A 22355-nucleotide genomic window follows, 5' to 3' on the forward strand; every position below is an offset into this window, starting at 1 on the left:
AAAACGCTCACCCTTGTGGACTCGTTCTTGGTCTTTAAAATTTCAAAGTGTTCATCGCACATTGTTTCAAGATGATTTTGATAGCATCGTCTACAATCCCCGTCCCCCATTTCTTTTCCGGAATTGAATCTTCGCATCGCGATTGCTTTTGCTTCATTGTGTTTTCTTTCGAGTTCCTTCTCTTTCACGTAGCGATTTTCGCCAACAGCATTCTGCATGAAAAGAAATATTCAAAATTATTGAAATATCATACGCGACAACTCAGTTGTTTTAACTTAAACGTGTATAAGTATGAGCAAATATTGGCTGCATTTATCATATCAATCGTAGTAGCCCCAATTGTTTCCAAAGATAAATGTCAAATAAAATGTACTGTGAATTAGAGTATTCAGAATTAGACTCGACTCGAAAGTTACGTAAAAATTGTTAAGTTTACTGTTAAAATACATTGTTTTTATCTACTTTGGGCATGAATAGATCACATACGGCAAAACCCAACCCGCGAGAACTAATACATGTACAGACTAATTCTTGTTTACTTAGTAAAGTACACTATAAAACAATGCGATTCGTGGACTTTGATTTAACTGTACTTCTTTGTTTGGGTTGCATGTCAAGGATATTCTTGTTAAATACTTCCCGTCACCTTATCCAGAATGTACCGAGTTGAGTACGGAACATTAAAAGTCGATTATATGGTAATGAGGTCATATAAAATACACATCGGATAGTTCGCCCAAATAAAAAAAACTTGAGTGAATATCATAAACTAACGACATCGGTCGAAAATTGGCAGACATAATTGCTATGGGATGGAAATGGGACAGAAAAATATGTCCCATGGACAAGCCTGATATTTTCCATATTGGGAATTTGTGACAACTGCGAGTATGATCAATAAAGAAACTCACTAACCTTGGTTATTTCATCGTATCGTATTAGTGACTTTTCGTACTCAGAGGCATAGTAAGCTTTGATGTTTGCCTGTATATAAAAATCGTATTTTTTTCAAATATAGCCACACTCTAAGAAATTCTATAATGTGGACAAAAGTACATTTTTGGTGCTCTTGAAGTATGTGCACCAAGATGTCGCATAACCTGAATCCTAACCTGGTACACATACTATGTTCAGATTGTGCGCCATCTTGGTGCACATACTTCAGAAGGTCTCATTTTTCATTAATAATTTTATAGTTATTATTGCCCACTGTCGCTATAATTCATTCAATACATTTCACTTGAAAACTTTTTAATGGAAGATATTTAATATCCTACCCCGGGCCAACCTACCCCGTGATTGCGCCCTGAAATAATAAAAGTACTGAGATATGTTACCTGCTTCAAGTTACTTGCTTTGTATTCTCCACCTGAAAACGTCTCGTCGCATGCAGTAATCATGTTTAAAATTTCACGCGCCGACATTTCTTTTTTTCCGTTTGCAAGTTTAGGCTGCAGTTCTCCCGGACCGGCAACGCTGCCAACGTACATCTCAACCCATTTTCTGAATTCTTGCTTGAGTTCTAGAAAAAAAGAACAATAATTGATGTTGGGTTATTTAGAACCAAACTACGATTACCTATACAGTACTGTAGAAATCTGAAAGCCCAACTCCGAAAATTTGAAAATACTCACCAGAGTATGAAATTGCGACTTTAAATCTATAGGTTGTCCTAAAATAAATGAAACCCACAAAACTGGAAAACTGGCAATAAATATGTTGATTTTACCCGATGGTTTATATTTTTCAGATTTGATAACAGTTATAGATACAAATTGTTATTTTAAATCCCCGTGGCTTTGAAATCGGACAAAACATTTTTTGTATGAAGACTAAATCCTATAAAACTGTTACAATACGCTTCCTCGTTAAATTTAATTTCAACACTTATCCTGGAAAATACCAGGGATTTCTGTGGCATCGTAACTTTTAATGCTATGGAATTGGAAATAAACGCATTGCTCTGATCGTTTGAGTAGCAGGCGGCGTGATACAGAATGGTCGCCGCAATCTCCGGACTTGAGTCTCCCATATTTCTACATGTGGGGCTCATTAAAACACAATGTTTATCAGAATAATCCCAAAACTATTGCTGAACACGTGAGCAATAAAAAGAGAAGAATGTGCCAGAGTGATTGGTAACTTTGCTCGACGGCTTCAAGAATGTCTGAGACAGAGTCGTAGTCATTTAAACTTTAAAATCTAGCTTTAGGCACCAAACTTTCAATACTCAATTGTTATTAAATGCGCTCACAGAAAATGTTAACATTTTTAACGACTTTTGTTTTTTTAATAAATGGTAATCGAATTAAATTAATTTTCATTTATTCAGGGACACCCTTGTATTACTAACACAAACAGCTCGTGTTCATTTCCCTCGATGAGAAAGTGCACTAAAATGCTCACATGTTAAAATAGGATAGTATATATATGCATGTTTATCCCTAGGAGTTAGTGGGGTCGGTAATACGGTTTATTCATATGTCATACCACGGGCTTTTGTCCGGTAGACAGTCCATGTCGCGCATGGTAATAGTTAATTAGTTATTTAGTATAGATGCATGTAAGCTAATTGATTGTGTAGGACGGCGCACAGAACGGTTACGTGAATTACCCTGCGACGGCGTGGCGTCTGGCAATCTTATCCGTCACAGGATGCGGATCCATGCAGAGTAATAAGAGGCGCCGACAGGAGGTTAGAAAGTGCATTCATTTACATGCGTTTATTCACAACTTTGTTTACGTTTGAGAAGAAACGCACACAAAATATGCGACCATGGATTCCCGCCGACGCTTTCTCTCACCTTAATTCACCATGAGCAGTAGAGTCGCAATATCACAAGAGAGCGTAATTTTCGCATGTGGCCCGCCAGTTTGAGATAAAAACAACTGCGTCCCACGGTTCTAATATGACCACCGTAACCGGAAACAAATTCGGCCTGGTTGGCAATTGTTAATAAAAAATAACAAAATGCTTACCGTCATTTCTTCCCACAAATTTTTTTTTGGTTGCCAGCTCTCCGGGGTATGGGAGGCAAAAGCAGCTGACTTTAGTGAAACTATCTTTTAGTCCTTTTCTGATTCTGATTTGGTCTTCGCCACCGTCAGCAGATTCCAGTATTTTATTTAGGTACTTTTCTCCATTCTCCATACCGAACGCAGATTCGTCATCATCTTCATCTGGAGTATCTCTCACCAAAAAATTCAAGACTTGGAGCTGAAATGCCAAATTGAATAAGTATTAGACTTCGCGTATGCTTCGGATAGATAAGAACAATAATCAATGATTTTCCATTCGTTTTGCAATAACTTATATGATACTGACCAAATATTGTGGTTGGACTATTGAAATTTAAACAATTTCTGGGCACGAACGTTCCCGATGTAGTTCGACGATAGCAGGGTTGTTATTAGATATAGACTGGTGTGCACTTGAACGCAGCTATCAGACTGATTTTATTTATTATTATGTTGGTGATAGAATTAGCTTTCATGTTCTTTTGCATATTGTTCTTGTTATGAAATATTTCTCATCAACAGCTGGACCAATTGCTTCGAAATATTTTATTGGAAACGTAAGTGGACATAACGATTGTTTTGGTATTTTTGTTGTTGTTCTTATGCTTGTTCTTAGACACGTTTTTACAAAGTCGCTTTTCTATTTGATTACTGGACCAATCTGTTTAAAATTTTCAGTGCTTAAAGATTATTTCTTCGCTGGAAGGCTAGTACTTTTATTTATTTCAAATATTCCGGTGAGCTGCATGGGATTCGTTTTTTTTGTTATCCGAATTTAACACTAGGTGGCGCTACGTGTCCATATTTTTGAGCATAGCTCTCTTGTTTGTATTAAAATTGCTGTGGGCGCAAGAGTTTTTTTGTACGATGACGTCATCAAAATTGTGTCATTTCCGCATTAGTGTCAGCGACAGGAGGTAGCGATAGCCTATACTGGAACCGATTGCATACCCCCACTAATTTGTTTTGGTCTTCGTGTACATATATCTGAGCATCGCTCTCTTATTTAACTTTACAATGATGCTTGATATTATTATAGCATACCTTGAAAAATGGCTCCTCGAGTTTAGCTGTTATCATAGCAAAATCAACGCAGGTCTGAAAAACATTATATTTATAGTATGAGATAATATATAACTTGTGTGGGATTGCGTAAGTTCGAGTACCATATACATGCTGTGAGATATTATCAGGTTTACTCCCTACTCTCGACGAGGCTATAGAAAACCTATTGGAAATCTTAGCCTTTAACCCAATTTGTAAACCCAACCCGTTTGTATGACTCAATTTAAATCGCATTTGAAATATTACTTGGTGCTACTCATTACAAATAGAATCCAGCGAAAAAATAATAATTTTAAGCTTTAAACTTTTAATAGTATGATACCTTCAGATAACCCAGGTTATGTGAGTTTATATGCTCCTTAGTGTTGAATATCTGTACAGAACTCGCCAACGTACTCAAAGTTAGAAGTGCAGTATTGACATTTTCCGGTGTTTTATTATCGAACAGTCCTTGGGTATCCATAATCAATACGGCCATCTACAAAACGCGGAACTATTAGTCATAAAATATGAGCTATGACGTATGTTTGTGAGCGCACGTTGCTGTAGCATGGTCAAAAACGTGTTGTTCTGCTTTTCCATTGTGACGTCACGGACTAGGAAGATTCGATTTGAGTCCCTGACCTATTACTCGGATTCGTCGAATCTCTGTAATGCAGGACTCGCCCCATCCCTAGTGCTTATTAAACATTGCATTTCATATTATTTTTACAATTTACAATAGACACTAGAATAGACATAAAAAAGTCAAAACGCCAAACGTGTTTTTAATTTTAACTTTGGCGTTAAAGAAGACAATAGGGTAACCCTGATCAAAGATGCGTTTGTGATATCAGAGAGGAGTCGTTTTGTCATCGAACAATGATATTATAACCAAGACATGTGCAGAAGGTGCATATTTAGCTCAGTGCCGGTACCAAAACGTCTTCTGCTTTTAAATGGGATGTAGGCTATCGATTATATCAAAAGTATTAGTTATTATCAGAAATTATCAAAATCATCGAAGAAGCAGCGGTAGTCTCTACTGAAACAGATTGGAATCAATGGATAAGGGGTAAATCTATTCTTCAAGTCAATTTATATAGGCCTAAATCGAATTTCAGTTAGCAGTTTCATCGCTGTAGGCCGTGCCGTCCTTTGCAAATCAGTAGAAACCCAGCTATTAATAATTCGAAACGGAACAATAGTTTACTTTTTTTGATGATGCCTTCACACACAAATAAATATGCAGATAACTGCACACACGCATACAAGAAATTCCGCAGCTGTCAAAAAGCTAGGTTCCTTGGGCTCATTCTTAATGAAATCGTCATAAAAATTTATATTTTTTTACGTCCAATTCAATTTGTTAATTTGATTATAGTACTCGGATTAAATGCTTCATCATTAATTTAAGATTTGTTCAAATCATACAATTCAGACATGAGACCTGCCTAATTTTTAGTCGTAAGTGTTAAAAATTCCTCAAACAACATCCCGTGTATTATGTAAACAGCGAAAAATAAATATTCTCGACCCATAAATGTTACATGGCTGCTCAAACTTCCCACTTTGCAATTCATTCCTAGTGCGATTCTCTGCTCACTTGAAAATAAAAAGAATTGGGCATTCTGATGCCACTGCGAGTGAGACAAAGTTATCGTACATGATCGTTTGTCAGTCAAGGCACACGATATTCGGTAGGTTCCTCTCTTATAATCTGCAGCGACGAAACTTTTGTTACGTAATAATATGCTTTTTCGAAGCTGCCCAAGCTTAAATATTATATGTGTATACCAGCCGTTGGTGTATACCATGTACTGTATCAGTCTGGGATATGTTGTATATACATATATCGATACCTAAATATATGAATTCATATGCGTAATTTTTAAGTACAATTTATATAGTTCGTCTGTTCATTGTCTATCAAGTAAGTAGTCTATAAAAATTATTAGTGTTCACTCTGAACTTGATTATATTTGTCTAACTTAGCCACTGTTTTGTATATTACTCTGTACTGAGTTTGTTTGACTGACTCCTAAACAGAATGAGAGTCCGCCCTAGATTTTCGTAAAAAATTGTTCTACCAGTAATAACCCTTCCATGACCTTGTCGATTAACTGCGTGATTCTGCATACTTTCTATACAATAACTCATGGTGATCCAAGGTTGCGAGGTTGAAAGGCCGCAAATACATTTGAGGAGGTCTCGCGTGCCGCAGTCGGAGAAACCCCAAAAATGATCAAAACACCGCGAGTTTACTCACTTCAATCATATTTGAGAATGAGAGTTTAATCTGTTTTTCACGGAAACTATATGGAGCCTTCAGTTTTAAAATATCCCGAGAAATATCGTGGTATTTTTGTTTTTTCGTGTTTGGTTTTGTAATGTCGCCTAAAATTATATTCTTTCGTGACTGATATCACTTGAAAACACACCAGCCACTGTAGTTTAACGTTGTTGTGGGTAATGGGTAAGGAAATGCGTTTCCTCTCAGTTTACCACGGTCACCTTTTTTCTACACTCATTGTATGATGAATTGTTATATTTGAAAAAAAATATTACTTGTAGCGTGAGCAGGCCTAGTGCTACCGTCAAAAAACAACCATGTCCGATTGTCCGTCTAAGTTGGAACCTCGGATCCAGATACAAAAAAATGGATCGCGCGGCGCCAAGTAAGCTCTGCGGTTCGTCACTGCGGTCACATGGCCAACGCTTGAAAATCGAGGAGTGTTTTGACTAAAATTAAGGCACGAAACGCCCTTTCAAATGAGGAGTTACTTGACGCGAGCTCATCTCATCGGCTTGGTCCCTGTCTGTACAAAACACTTCATTCTTTATATATAGGATTACCCTATTTTTTTGACTTCAAAGCGGGACGCCTCTTGTAACTTTACAGTTTCCGATTTTACTACATAGTTCCACATTTGAGCCATCCCGACTTTCTTCATTGACCATATTGACATCGAGAGTTCATGCGCATATCCTCTGTCGAAATATCGAGTTCAGTTTAAAAAATAGAAAGAAATAGACGATAACGATACAAATGATCCGAATTTAGATTTTTTTATGCACAACAAAAGGAATAAAGAATATGGAAATAGTCTGTCGTTTTCAAGCATTGAGAATTTGCTTATTCGCCCAAGCATGCTTTTCTGTATAGATAACACCTTTAAAAAAATGTTGTTTAATATCACATTCACGCGAACGTCCAAACAGGACCAGTTATAATTGATTTTTTTTTTGTGATACGTTCGCTAACAATGTTAGCGGGAAACAGCGAAACAAACAAAATAACGCATTCACCTTCAGTAGGTACGCCAGCGTTGCGCTACACAGCAACAACAGTAATGAGAACATGTTGGTGTATTATGCTGTATGGCTGAACGCAATAGCGGGACTTTTGGCTGACTTGGCGGGACAAGACGCTAAAAAGCGGGACTGTCCCGCCTAAAGCGGGACGTTTGGTGAGCCTATCTATATACCGATCACAGGACGTCATTTCCATATAGCAGTTGTTCTTGAACTTTTTTGAGCGCGACGAAATCTGAGATTTATGAATACTCGCGACCCAATCCTTAATTTTGCAAAAAATATATATTTTAGTGTTAGTACTATTTGATTCAAATACAGACAAAGCTTTATCAAAAACATTGACACAGACCTTTATCATATCTCCTATACCTACACGGCTCTATTTTACTGGGCTCAATGTGGAAATCGACACACAAATCGAAACGATTGCAAGCCTTACTTTTAATAACCACCAGTGCCGAAAATCCTTGCTCACATAGATATGCGGTCGCGAATGGTAGCAGAAAAGTTATTTCTTCGTTTCCAATTATCTATATCGCTGTCTGTAGCAAACTTGACATCATAGCTAGCCCTTCAGTCACGCAAATTTTCACTCGTCACATTTGCTCACAGTGCTTCGTTCGCTGTTGAAGTCACCTTCTCTCTAGATCTTGAATCAGCTGAATTTGACAGGCGAGCTCATTTTTTTGCGTTGTCTATTAGGATTCACATTACCAAAGAAGGGATCCATTTTTGGTTATTTTTCTTCATAAAGATGACATTCCGCGCGGTCAACACAACAACAAGCCAAGTGCATGATTACTGACACCCATAAAAAAATGACTCATGACAATTATTTCTCTATATTTCATTGTTTTTAAATACCCCAAAGTTAAGAGGGTACATTGAGACATTGAACCAGTTTAAACATCTCCTATTGGATCGCCCTTGCATTGACGACCTTGGCGCGAGCCATTTTTATACCTTCCGCGACCCATGTTCGGGTCGCGACTCATACTTTAAGAGCCACTGCCATATAGACACCGTCTTGACGTTTATAGATATAACAATGAAATTCCATGATATTGACAAACATCAATCCCGACATCGGGATCAGGAAAAGGACAATTGCCAGTTGGAAACAAATCAAAATTGTTCTGCTAATAGATACAAATATTTGCCAACGGTTAGTTAGTGATAAGATCTTTTGTTATATTAAAATTCAACCCATTTATATAAAGGATAGGATTCAAATATTTATCCCGCGGAGAGGAAAACGATAATAGAGCTTAACCATATGGAGTTACCATTCCATGTCAAATATGGGATTAGTTATAGTTATTTGTTTACGGAAGCATGGACTTGATGGTGAAGGAAGCCGAACCCGACCAGCGGTTACGCAAAGCACCCTATGGTGACGAGGAGTCCAGCAATTCTCTCGCACATAGCCATCCCCGCATGGGATTCGAACCTGCGAGTCCACACAGAGTAATCAGAGTCCTAACGCTTAGCACCATGAGCCACCCCGCCGCGCCATTCATAAGATTATGATCTAAGCCGGACTATACTATGTTGGTTGGGCTATTGACCGCCGCAGACAACTGACCATTAGTCATAAAATAGCATATCCTGTTCCTCACAAACCCAGAACCGTTTACAAATCACTCAAACTTGCTTGATCAGTTAGTATTGCAAATCGCAGGATGATCCAGAAGATAAATTGTGGAACTAATCTGCTAAACGTTACCAATAGATATTATGACAAAGAAAATTAGATTAAAATAGTTTGGTGCATGTCTATCACGTAAATGCAAATTCCAATCTTTATATGAAAAAATGTAAATTTCAATGTAGTCATACCTAGTAACTACTATTTGCAGACGATTATAATCTTAACATCAAAAATACAATCGATAATATGAACAAAAATTATCAAGGTAAAGAACATTTAAACAAGGAGTTGCGTTCGTGAACCTATATATTTGAAGTATACACAGCCACTGATTAAATTTATTTTTTTCATAAAATACTTTTGATTTACCGCTATATTTTTGTCAAAACTCAATAATTTTTTGACAAAGTTTATAATGTACAAATTACCAGAGGGGAAATTCCTGTTGCATTCGTTCTCATGGGCCAAAGAGGCTCTTAATTTTTTTCTTTATTCTTTCCCAGATCGACTTTTTTACCTCAGCCACATCCGTGGTATCAACGATTCTTTCACTCCTATTCTCCTCATTCTTTTCTTTTATTTTCTCGTACGACTCATCCAGCTTAATTTGGGCGACTTCGTTGAACTCCTCCAGGGTGTATGAGGGCAAAAACAGCTTCATTCTTCGTGAAGACATATCTTCCTTCACGTGATCCTTGATTCGAATGTAGTGTTCTTCAAGCTCTTTACTATCGATGTATCGATCATCCATTATCTGAAAAAAAAAATTCAAATTGGCCTCAGAGATTTATACTTCAGACAATTTGTGTTGAAAAGATTTAGAATGAAAATTGTAAGGGATCATTTGAAAAGTAATGCCTGCAGAGTATGTTTTTATGTCACGCAAATTATAGTTGATACCCTACTATACTAGATATTGATAGAGGAGTATTATATACGGCAGTTTCCGGCTGAAATATTCACCTCTCAGCTACGGTCTTACCTTCTGAAGATTTCCTTCCTCTTCGATAACAAGTTCCTCAATCATACACTCTATCTCCTCCTTGATAAGTGCCTGAAATATGTTTGAGATTATACATTTCAAAAGTCTGGTATATAGTTCAGCAGTCCTCAACCTAAACAATAAATCTCGGAGCGGATTTAGACAATGTGAGGCCCCAGTCTATGCTTTTTGTACATTAAATTAGGAAACTCAGTAATAAAACGCCATGTCACCAAAAAAACTGCGTCCATGATCTACTGATAAATAAATATTTACTCATAAATAAAATTATCGTTCTGTTACTGAAATGAAGGGGGCTTCTGATAAAAAAAAGATTCAAAATAGGAAAAAAATATACATTTTTATTTGAATAAGGGATTTACACGACGGGGCAAAACACATAAATATGTGACGCTGAGGGTCGGAATATCCAACCACACATTGAATTTTTGGAAACTCGAAAATGAGCATTCAAGTACTCAGCCGCAAGCTTTTGCGGATTTTGTCTTACACATTGCCACTTTTTTATTGAATTGCTCGACGCAAGATTATTTTTTACGCGAGATTTTCGGGATGTGTGTCATTTCCATACTTATAGTTCCTTTAAAAATATTCAAAGCAACGACTGCTTGTAATTTTGTTCTACTTCGTTATTTTCCGAGAGATCGTCCATTCGGAAGGCCTATCATTTTTCTCCAAAAACACAATGCTACCGTAAATAGCAGAGTGTTTTGTACAATAGTGTCGCCCAGTATGTTCCCCAGATTTTTTTTTTTTTTCTAAATGTAGGAGGTGGTAGATATTTGTTATTAGGGATAAAACTATCTGTAACTCATAAAAATGTGTTATTTATGTGACTGATATTCTCACTGGCATATGAGTAGGGCTGGGCATTTCGAATCGAATAGTAAATTATTCAAATCGCTTCAGAGCGAAATTTCGGATAGTCGCCATCTTGTCTTTTTCTTTCCGCCAATGGTCGAGGTAAATTTCTCAATTTTTTTTATTGAAGTCATATGTTTTCAACGCAATTCTGACATGTAACTCTTTTCTGTAGTGAGGTATTGATGAAAACGTACAGTTACATACAATTTTATATCTCTCAAGTATTCGAGATTCGATTTGGTCATCAGGTAGTTGAAAAGGCTCAGCCCCGCATATAAGCCACTTTCAGAATATTCGAATATGGTGTCACATCTAACAATTAGGAGGGGGGGGGGGGGGGGGGGTGTCCATATCATTGCTTGCGTGGATCTCTGTCCACGGTCGCTGTCCTTTTACAGGAACGCTGTAAATTGCCGAAAGGGGGATTCAAACATAGAACCGCGTCCTGATTCCGGATATAGTATGGAGAGCTGATTTTCCACTGTGCTTCGTGGCCCACCTTTACCTACACTATTATATCATCTATCCTGTGATATTTGTAACACTTTTTTTTTACAAGTTTGAAATTGAATTATTGACGAAAACTTTCTTCTATGCAATACCCAATTTCAACTAAGCCAATTTTTTTCATTGCGCTTTTCTGCATCCTTTTTCATTTTATCAAGATCCAATTCCATCTCATCCAAGTAGTCAAGCACGCAGTCACAATCTTTTAAATATTGTCTTTTTTTTTCCGTCTCATTCCCAAATCTACTTTTATCCATGTCTTCCGGACTGTTACCTTTGTCCTAAAAGTCATATCTCGGTATTATTTACTCACTAATTAATAAATACTGGGGTCAGTCGTAAAAAACGAATATATTGGATTGAAAAAAAAAAAATTCTAAAATATTTTTTGCTCCATAGATTTTTAAATGTCTTAGATATATTTTTAAATTTTGGTATTGAATTTTTCATCTATCCACTGTTACTTTTCGTCCAATTCACCCTTGAAAGCGCACACAAGTTACAATTCGTGCCTTAGAATATTATGGATGAATTTCCTTAGGCTTAGACGATGTTATACTTACCAGGCCAGCTTGCAATTCTTTCATGTATTCACCATTGACTTTGTCTACGAGCTGTGCCCAATGTCTTTCCTCCGGCGGCAGTGAAAACTGTAATGCCATGCCATAAAAAAGTGTAATATTCTCTGAGATTAAATAGATTTGAACGATACCCGTAACAAACCCCAATAACTGACTGCATCACATTGAGTTGTTGACAAGCTGATTTATGCCATGAATTGGTACAATAACGTGGTTGAGTATGTGGAATTTTACAACAATGGGATAGTTTAAAGTGCTCTTTTTTAATACTTTTGAGTGACTTATTCTTTAAAGTTCGGCACGAAATACTATTTTGCAAAGTGCTTTGTTATTCTTATAATAATAAAAAATTGGATAGACTCTAGCTAATTTGATAAAAGTTCGGGCGAACTTTTTACATAATGTGAGATGAAAAATTGACTAGTGCAAATGCCAATATTATGTTTTTATTCATTTTGGCAAAAATATTTCGTGATATTTCGAGCATTCGTGATATTATCGTTTTGTCAACCAGTTCAACAAATTTTTTAGTGTTTTAACTTTGTCTCACTAAATTCAAATGATATACAATCTTAAAACAAAATCACCTACCTGATTCTGAATCCCTCTATCGATCATTTGTTCAACTTTTTCATTGACAGAATTATCATCATCGGCACTCGTTTTTGACGGAATCTGGTATTTTTTAATAATGTTATACTAGTTTAATAAGCCCATTTCAAATACTTTGTTACATTTTACTTTGTGTTTTCGCGTTTTATTGTTTCTTACTAACTACTTGATCCTAAATAACATTGAACTGATGTCGAGAAGATACTCTTTTGAGCATGGTTCCTCTGAAATAAAAATTCGAATGTGCAAAAGCTTTCCAGAGTCTCTAGATTCTAGAACGTTAATGGTGATTTTATTCGGTTGAAGTTTTTCTTACTTTACTCTTTTGTCCGACCACCGCCACATGTCTAGCTTTTTGAAAATGATTGTCCATTTTTGCATTGAGTGAAATTAGATATTTCATCTCGATGTGAGTCAAACCTTTGCTGATAAATTCTTTCATCGCTTCTCTATGGATAGTTTCGGCATGTAACTTCATTTCGCCTGGAGGTTGATATTTGGCCGTTTTCTGAAAGTATGAAAGTTTAAAGATGAATACAATGCTCAAATACACAGAATCGGAAGTCAAATGGCTACGTCAAAGAAATATAACTAGCAGTTGGGGTTACGTGAAACAAACTACCTTTCCTTGCTTAATGCCTCTAAGCAAGTGGATTGGACGACAATCCGTATTTATTGACGAGCCTTATTTCGTCATTGTGACGTTGTAGAGACATAATTTCTGAATGGAGTAGTCAGGTGGAGATAAGACCACGTCATATATAGCTTGCCAAAGTGTAGCTACGATCGTCCGAAATGGCATCTCCGCCAACGATAACGAACTCACTAACACCATCGATTTCTCTCATATCGGGATCGTTACGACGAGAGCAGTATCATGCTCGATTTCGGGTGATCGCGTTTTGGAAGGCAATCCGTATACTTTGACGGAACTTATATCATCACTGTGACGTTAGAAATGACATATGTAAAAATGTTTATGCCAATCCAATTAGAAGTACTTGGCGACGTTTAGTGAACTAGCCCCTTTCTGTGAACAAAAAATTTCGTAATTAGGGACATATTTTAAACTATAAATGCCCCAAACCGTTCTAAGCTTCCACAAAACTCCGATTCAAATATTTATATATATTATAAACGATGTTTAAAACCTGTAACAAATGATGTTAGAATTAGATTATACATAATGATTAAAAAAAGGTACACATGGAAAGAAGAGAGAAATGTGAATAAAAAATACGAATGGTATGTTTGTATATCTTTTGGCTTTGGCCGACTAGACCAAGCAAACATTACGGTGAGTTCGAGGACGGATGTCGGAGGATGTGGGAGAGGGAAACCGTTTGTCAGCTAAAAAAGAACAATGAAGCACAAACAAAAATAAGCACTTGTCGTTCACTGAATTTTGCTAGTGACTGAATCTGAGTGAGACGAATTGTAAGTGCCAGCGGGAAACAAACGGGTAAATGGGGTAGCAGGAAGTTGATGAGCGTGACCCAATGGCAAAGCCGACTTTAAATTCGCTTTCCCAGATTATGAATTTTTTTTACTCGACTTCATTTTCTGATTATCATCGGAGATTTGGAGTCAAAAATTACGACTTCCGTCTCGGAAGAATTCGAAATTTTGACTATGAAAAGGAAACAAGCAAAACCGTGATTTTACAGCCTTGGCAGGGGCACCAATCCATAACTGGCAATCGGAAGAACAAAACATTTACCTCTATCCATCTCTGTACGCTTGCATGCATCAGAGCTATTTTCAATCCGTACAAGTGCTGCTTTCTTTTCTCCTGTTATCAATATAAATGTAGCACATTTCAAGTTTTTGTACCAAGCTAGCATATATACAGGCAGCAATATTATAGCAAATTGCTTGGTTTATTTATAGTGAACGAAACATACTATATATGGATAAGCTGGCGTGCTAGGGTAGATAATAATCTATCACGTTATCTATGGAAAAAACGTATTTGTATCTCACAGATCCTCTTTTCTTGAACTTTGAAAACTGAAAGATTTTTAGTTCAACACTAATCATATTTATTGCAAGAAAAGAAATGTGCGTTGTTACATCCTGATTAGTGTTGAACTAAGCGTTTTTTTAAACTGGAATTTCAACACCCGTCCAACTATGGTATTTCATAGTTACATTACTCTGCTATGTATTCAAATGAATTTACGGTTTGTAAAATTGGTATACCTTGATCTGTCGTTGAGCTTGGACTCTTACTTCGTTTAGAGCGAATATTTCATCAAAGTACTTTTTCGCATCCATTTCAAGCTGTCTTATGTTTGCTTTACTTTTATATTTCTCGCGAATGTTTTGCAGGTATTGGTCATGTGATCGTCGCAATAAATCCGGATCGACTATTCCTTCGCAAGTCACCTTTATGTAAATGCAGAATTATCAACTTGTACCAATATACCAGAACTGATTCTGAATTTCATAGAACAAGCTCAAATTCATTCTCATTTATCACACTATAATTTGGTTCACAAATTTATTTGCAGATATCTTACCTTTATGACATACTGTTAATGAGGCTTAATATTGCTTTGAAAGCAGAAAATTCTCATAAAATACGGTTTTTAACAAAGACTAAAAATCTCTGAGAAATTGTAATTTTTAAATTGAATTTTTCTCTGCAAGAAGATATATATATTTACTTGGTGAATAGCAGATTGATATTCTGCAGTTGCTTTTGCCGTTTGTTGAGCTTCTATCAACTCTATTTCTCTCTGAAAATAATTTTTAAGAGGAATTAGTATTGCGCAATCTTGTGTGTAGAATGAAATATGTTCTCTATATCCCATGCCCATTTAATTTTATTAGGCACAGGTAAATGTACATTATTTTGAATAGGAAGTTACACTCTCTTTTTCTGCTCCACTTGAAAAAAATTTATTATTGCTTTAAAAATTGGTCTTTTGCGAAAGAGGGAAGAACTGATTGTTGGGAGTAATATTCAAATCACTATTTCTGGCACAATGGTTCATGGCTATGAAATTATGGAGGATTATCCCACCAATTTATTATTGCTTTAAAAATTGGTCTTTTGCGAAAGAGGGAAGAACTGATTGTTGGGAGTAATATTCAAATCACTATTTCTGGCACAATGGTTCATGGCTATAAAATTATGGAGGATTATCCCAGTCCGTAATATAAATAATTGGCGTTCTCGTAGTATGTGCACCAAGATGTTGCACAACCTGAACCCTAACCTGGTACATATACTATGTTCCAGTTGTGCGCCATCTTGGTGCACATACTTCTGGAGCTCCGAATAATTATTATTATAAAACGCTCACCCTTGTGGACTCGTTCTTGGTCTTTAAAATTTCAAAGTGTTCATCGCACATTGTTTCAAGATGATTTTGATAGCATCGTCTACAATCCCCGTCCCCCATTTCTTTTCCGGAATTGAATCTTCGCATCGCGATTGCTTTTGCTTCATTGTGTTTTCTTTCGAGTTCCTTCTCTTTCACGTAGCGATTTTCGCCAACAGCATTCTGCATGAAAAGAAATATTCAAAATTATTGAAATATCATACGCGACAACTCAGTTGTTTTAACTTAAACGTGTATAAGTATGAGCAAATATTGGCTGCATTTATCATATCAATCGTAGTAGCCCCAATTGTTTCCAAAGATAAATGTCAAATAAAATGTACTGTGAATTAGAGTATTCAGAATTAGACTCGACTCGAAAGTTACGTAAAAATTGTTAAGTTTACTGTTAAAATACATTGTTTTTATCTACTTTGGGCATGAATAGATCACATACGGCAAAACCCAACCCGCGAGAACTAATACATGTACAGACTAATTCTTGTTTACTTAGTAAAGTACACTATAAAACAATGCGATTCGTGGACTTTGATTTAACTGTACTTCTTTGTTTGGGTTGCATGTCAAGGATATTCTTGTTAAATACTTCCCGTCACCTTATCCAGAATGTACCGAGTTGAGTACGGAACATTAAAAGTCGATTATATGGTAATGAGGTCATATAAAATACACATCGGATAGTTCGCCCAAATAAAAAAAACTTGAGTGAATATCATAAACTAACGACATCGGTCGAAAATTGGCAGACATAATTGCTATGGGATGGAAATGGGACAGAAAAATATGTCCCATGGACAAGCCTGATATTTTCCATATTGGGAATTTGTGACAACTGCGAGTATGATCAATAAAGAAACTCACTAACCTTGGTTATTTCATCGTATCGTATTAGTGACTTTTCGTACTCAGAGGCATAGTAAGCTTTGATGTTTGCCTGTATATAAAAATCGTATTTTTTTCAAATATAGCCACACTCTAAGAAATTCTATAATGTGGACAAAAGTACATTTTTGGTGCTCTTGAAGTATGTGCACCAAGATGTCGCATAACCTGAATCCTAACCTGGTACACATACTATGTTCAGATTGTGCGCCATCTTGGTGCACATACTTCAGAAGGTCTCATTTTTCATTAATAATTTTATAGTTATTATTGCCCACTGTCGCTATAATTCATTCAATACATTTCACTTGAAAACTTTTTAATGGAAGATATTTAATATCCTACCCCGGGCCAACCTACCCCGTGATTGCGCCCTGAAATAATAAAAGTACTGAGATATGTTACCTGCTTCAAGTTACTTGCTTTGTATTCTCCACCTGAAAACGTCTCGTCGCATGCAGTAATCATGTTTAAAATTTCACGCGCCGACATTTCTTTTTTTCCGTTTGCAAGTTTAGGCTGCAGTTCTCCCGGACCGGCAACGCTGCCAACGTACATCTCAACCCATTTTCTGAATTCTTGCTTGAGTTCTAGAAAAAAAGAACAATAATTGATGTTGGGTTATTTAGAACCAAACTACGATTACCTATACAGTACTGTAGAAATCTGAAAGCCCAACTCCGAAAATTTGAAAATACTCACCAGAGTATGAAATTGCGACTTTAAATCTATAGGTTGTCCTAAAATAAATGAAACCCACAAAACTGGAAAACTGGCAAAAATATGTTGATTTTACCCGATGGTTTATATTTTTCAGATTTGATAACAGTTATAGATACAAATTGTTATTTTAAATCCCCGTGGCTTTGAAATCGGACAAAACATTTTTTGTATGAAGACTAAATCCTATAAAACTGTTACAATACGCTTCCTCGTTAAATTTAATTTCAACACTTATCCTGGAAAATACCAGGGATTTCTGTGGCATCGTAACTTTTAATGCTATGGAATTGGAAATAAACGCATTGCTCTGATCGTTTGAGTAGCAGGCGGCGTGATACAGAATGGTCGCCGCAATCTCCGGACTTGAGTCTCCCATATTTCTACATGTGGGGCTCATTAAAACACAATGTTTATCAGAATAATCCCAAAACTATTGCTGAACACGTGAGCAATAAAAAGAGAAGAATGTGCCAGAGTGATTGGTAACTTTGCTCGACGGCTTCAAGAATGTCTGAGACAGAGTCGTAGTCATTTAAACTTTAAAATCTAGCTTTAGGCACCAAACTTTCAATACTCAATTGTTATTAAATGCGCTCACAGAAAATGTTAACATTTTTAACGACTTTTGTTTTTTTAATAAATGGTAATCGAATTAAATTAATTTTCATTTATTCAGGGACACCCTTGTATTACTAACACAAACAGCTCGTGTTCATTTCCCTCGATGAGAAAGTGCACTAAAATGCTCACATGTTAAAATAGGATAGTATATATATGCATGTTTATCCCTAGGAGTTAGTGGGGTCGGTAATACGGTTTATTCATATGTCATACCACGGGCTTTTGTCCGGTAGACAGTCCATGTCGCGCATGGTAATAGTTAATTAGTTATTTAGTATAGATGCATGTAAGCTAATTGATTGTGGAGGACGGCGCACAGAACGGTTACGTGAATTACCCTGCGACGGCGTGGCGTCTGGCAATCTTATCCGTCACAGGATGCGGATCCATGCAGAGTAATAAGAGGCGCCGACAGGAGGTTAGAAAGTGCATTCATTTACATGCGTTTATTCACAACTTTGTTTACGTTTGAGAAGAAACGCACACAAAATATGCGACCATGGATTCCCGCCGACGCTTTCTCTCACCTTAATTCACCATGAGCAGTAGAGTCGCAATATCACAAGAGAGCGTAATTTTCGCATGTGGCCCGCCAGTTTGAGATAAAAACAACTGCGTCCCACGGTTCTAATATGACCACCGTAACCGGAAACAAATTCGGCCTGGTTGGCAATTGTTAATAAAAAATAACAAAATGCTTACCGTCATTTCTTCCCACAAATTTTTTTTTGGTTGCCAGCTCTCCGGGGTATGGGAGGCAAAAGCAGCTGACTTTAGTGAAACTATCTTTTAGTCCTTTTCTGATTCTGATTTGGTCTTCGCCACCGTCAGCAGATTCCAGTATTTTATTTAGGTACTTTTCTCCATTCTCCATACCGAACGCAGATTCGTCATCATCTTCATCTGGAGTATCTCTCACCAAAAAATTCAAGACTTGGAGCTGAAATGCCAAATTGAATAAGTATTAGACTTCGCGTATGCTTCGGATAGATAAGAACAATAATCAATGATTTTCCATTCGTTTTGCAATAACTTATATGATACTGACCAAATATTGTGGTTGGACTATTGAAATTTAAACAATTTCTGGGCACGAACGTTCCCGATGTAGTTCGACGATAGCAGGGTTGTTATTAGATATAGACTGGTGTGCACTTGAACGCAGCTATCAGACTGATTTTATTTATTATTATGTTGGTGATAGAATTAGCTTTCATGTTCTTTTGCATATTGTTCTTGTTATGAAATATTTCTCATCAACAGCTGGACCAATTGCTTCGAAATATTTTATTGGAAACGTAAGTGGACATAACGATTGTTTTGGTATTTTTGTTGTTGTTCTTATGCTTGTTCTTAGACACGTTTTTACAAAGTCGCTTTTCTATTTGATTACTGGACCAATCTGTTTAAAATTTTCAGTGCTTAAAGATTATTTCTTCGCTGGAAAGCTAGTACTTTTATTTATTTCAAATATTCCGGTGAGCTGCATGGGATTCGTTTTTTTTGTTATCCGAATTTAACACTAGGTGGCGCTACGTGTCCATATTTTTGAGCATAGCTCTCTTGTTTGTATTAAAATTGCTGTGGGCGCAAGAGTTTTTTTGTACGATGACGTCATCAAAATTGTGTCATTTCCGCATTAGTGTCAGCGACAGGAGGTAGCGATAGCCTATACTGGAACCGATTGCATACCCCCACTAATTTGTTTTGGTCTTCGTGTACATATATCTGAGCATCGCTCTCTTATTTAACTTTACAATGATGCTTGATATTATTATAGCATACCTTGAAAAATGGCTCCTCGAGTTTAGCTGTTATCATAGCAAAATCAACGCAGGTCTGAAAAACATTATATTTATAGTATGAGATAATATATAACTTGTGTGGGATTGCGTAAGTTCGAGTACCATATACATGCTGTGAGATATTATCAGGTTTACTCCCTACTCTCGACGAGGCTATAGAAAACCTATTGGAAATCTTAGCCTTTAACCCAATTTGTAAACCCAACCCGTTTGTATGACTCAATTTAAATCGCATTTGAAATATTACTTGGTGCTACTCATTACAAATAGAATCCAGCGAAAAAATAATAATTTTAAGCTTTAAACTTTTAATAGTATGATACCTTCAGATAACCCAGGTTATGTGAGTTTATATGCTCCTTAGTGTTGAATATCTGTACAGAACTCGCCAACGTACTCAAAGTTAGAAGTGCAGTATTGACATTTTCCGGTGTTTTATTATCGAACAGTCCTTGGGTATCCATAATCAATACGGCCATCTACAAAACGCGGAACTATTAGTCATAAAATATGAGCTATGACGTATGTTTGTGAGCGCACGTTGCTGTAGCATGGTCAAAAACGTGTTGTTCTGCTTTTCCATTGTGACGTCACGGACTAGGAAGATTCGATTTGAGTCCCTGACCTATTACTCGGATTCGTCGAATCTCTGTAATGCAGGACTCGCCCCATCCCTAGTGCTTATTAAACATTGCATTTCATATTATTTTTACAATTTACAATAGACACTAGAATAGACATAAAAAAGTCAAAACGCCAAACGTGTTTTTAATTTTAACTTTGGCGTTAAAGAAGACAATAGGGTAACCCTGATCAAAGATGCGTTTGTGATATCAGAGAGGAGTCGTTTTGTCATCGAACAATGATATTATAACCAAGACATGTGCAGAAGGTGCATATTTAGCTCAGTGCCGGTACCAAAACGTCTTCTGCTTTTAAATGGGATGTAGGCTATCGATTATATCAAAAGTATTAGTTATTATCAGAAATTATCAAAATCATCGAAGAAGCAGCGGTAGTCTCTACTGAAACAGATTGGAATCAATGGATAAGGGGTAAATCTATTCTTCAAGTCAATTTATATAGGCCTAAATCGAATTTCAGTTAGCAGTTTCATCGCTGTAGGCCGTGCCGTCCTTTGCAAATCAGTAGAAACCCAGCTATTAATAATTCGAAACGGAACAATAGTTTACTTTTTTTGATGATGCCTTCACACACAAATAATAATTTGACCTACCGATTCTGTAACTTAAGTGGCGGTAAAATCTTGAACGAATGAATTACGTTGCTGCGGAAGGCATGATTTGCATATGAAGAAGCTATTATTATAATTCAGGGGTGGCCAACCTACTTGCGACCGCGTTCGACTAAAATTGTTAAAATAGCTCGCGATCTACTGATTGGTAATAAGGTCATACACAAAAACAAATGAGTTTAAATATGCAGATAACTGCACACACGCATACAAGAAATTCCGCAGCTGTCAAAAAGCTAGGTTCCTTGGGCTCATTCTTAATGAAATCGTCATAAAAATTTATATTTTTTTACGTCCAATTCAATTTGTTAATTTGATTATAGTACTCGGATTAAATGCTTCATCATTAATTTAAGATTTGTTCAAATCATACAATTCAGACATGAGACCTGCCTAATTTTTAGTCGTAAGTGTTAAAAATTCCTCAAACAACATCCCGTGTATTATGTAAACAGCGAAAAATAAATATTCTCGACCCATAAATGTTACATGGCTGCTCAAACTTCCCACTTTGCAATTCATTCCTAGTGCGATTCTCTGCTCACTTGAAAATAAAAAGAATTGGGCATTCTGATGCCACTGCGAGTGAGACAAAGTTATCGTACATGATCGTTTGTCAGTCAAGGCACACGATATTCGGTAGGTTCCTCTCTTATAATCTGCAGCGGCGAAACTTTTGTTACGTAATAATATGCTTTTTCGAAGCTGCCCAAGCTTAAATATTATATGTGTATACCAGCCGTTGGTGTATACCATGTACTGTATCAGTCTGGGATATGTTGTATATACATATATCGATACCTAAATATATGAATTCATATGCGTAATTTTTAAGTACAATTTATATAGTTCGTCTGTTCATTGTCTATCAAGTAAGTAGTCTATAAAAATTATTAGTGTTCACTCTGAACTTGATTATATTTGTCTAACTTAGCCACTGTTTTGTATATTACTCTGTACTGAGTTTGTTTGACTGACTCCTAAACAGAATGAGAGTCCGCCCTAGATTTTCGTAAAAAATTGTTCTACCAGTAATAACCCTTCCATGACCTTGTCGATTAACTGCGTGATTCTGCATACTTTCTATACAATAACTCATGGTGATCCAAGGTTGCGAGGTT

This window comes from Styela clava, chromosome 11 (genome assembly GCF_964204865.1).
Source record: "Styela clava chromosome 11, kaStyClav1.hap1.2, whole genome shotgun sequence".
Lineage (NCBI taxonomy): Eukaryota > Metazoa > Chordata > Ascidiacea > Stolidobranchia > Styelidae > Styela > Styela clava.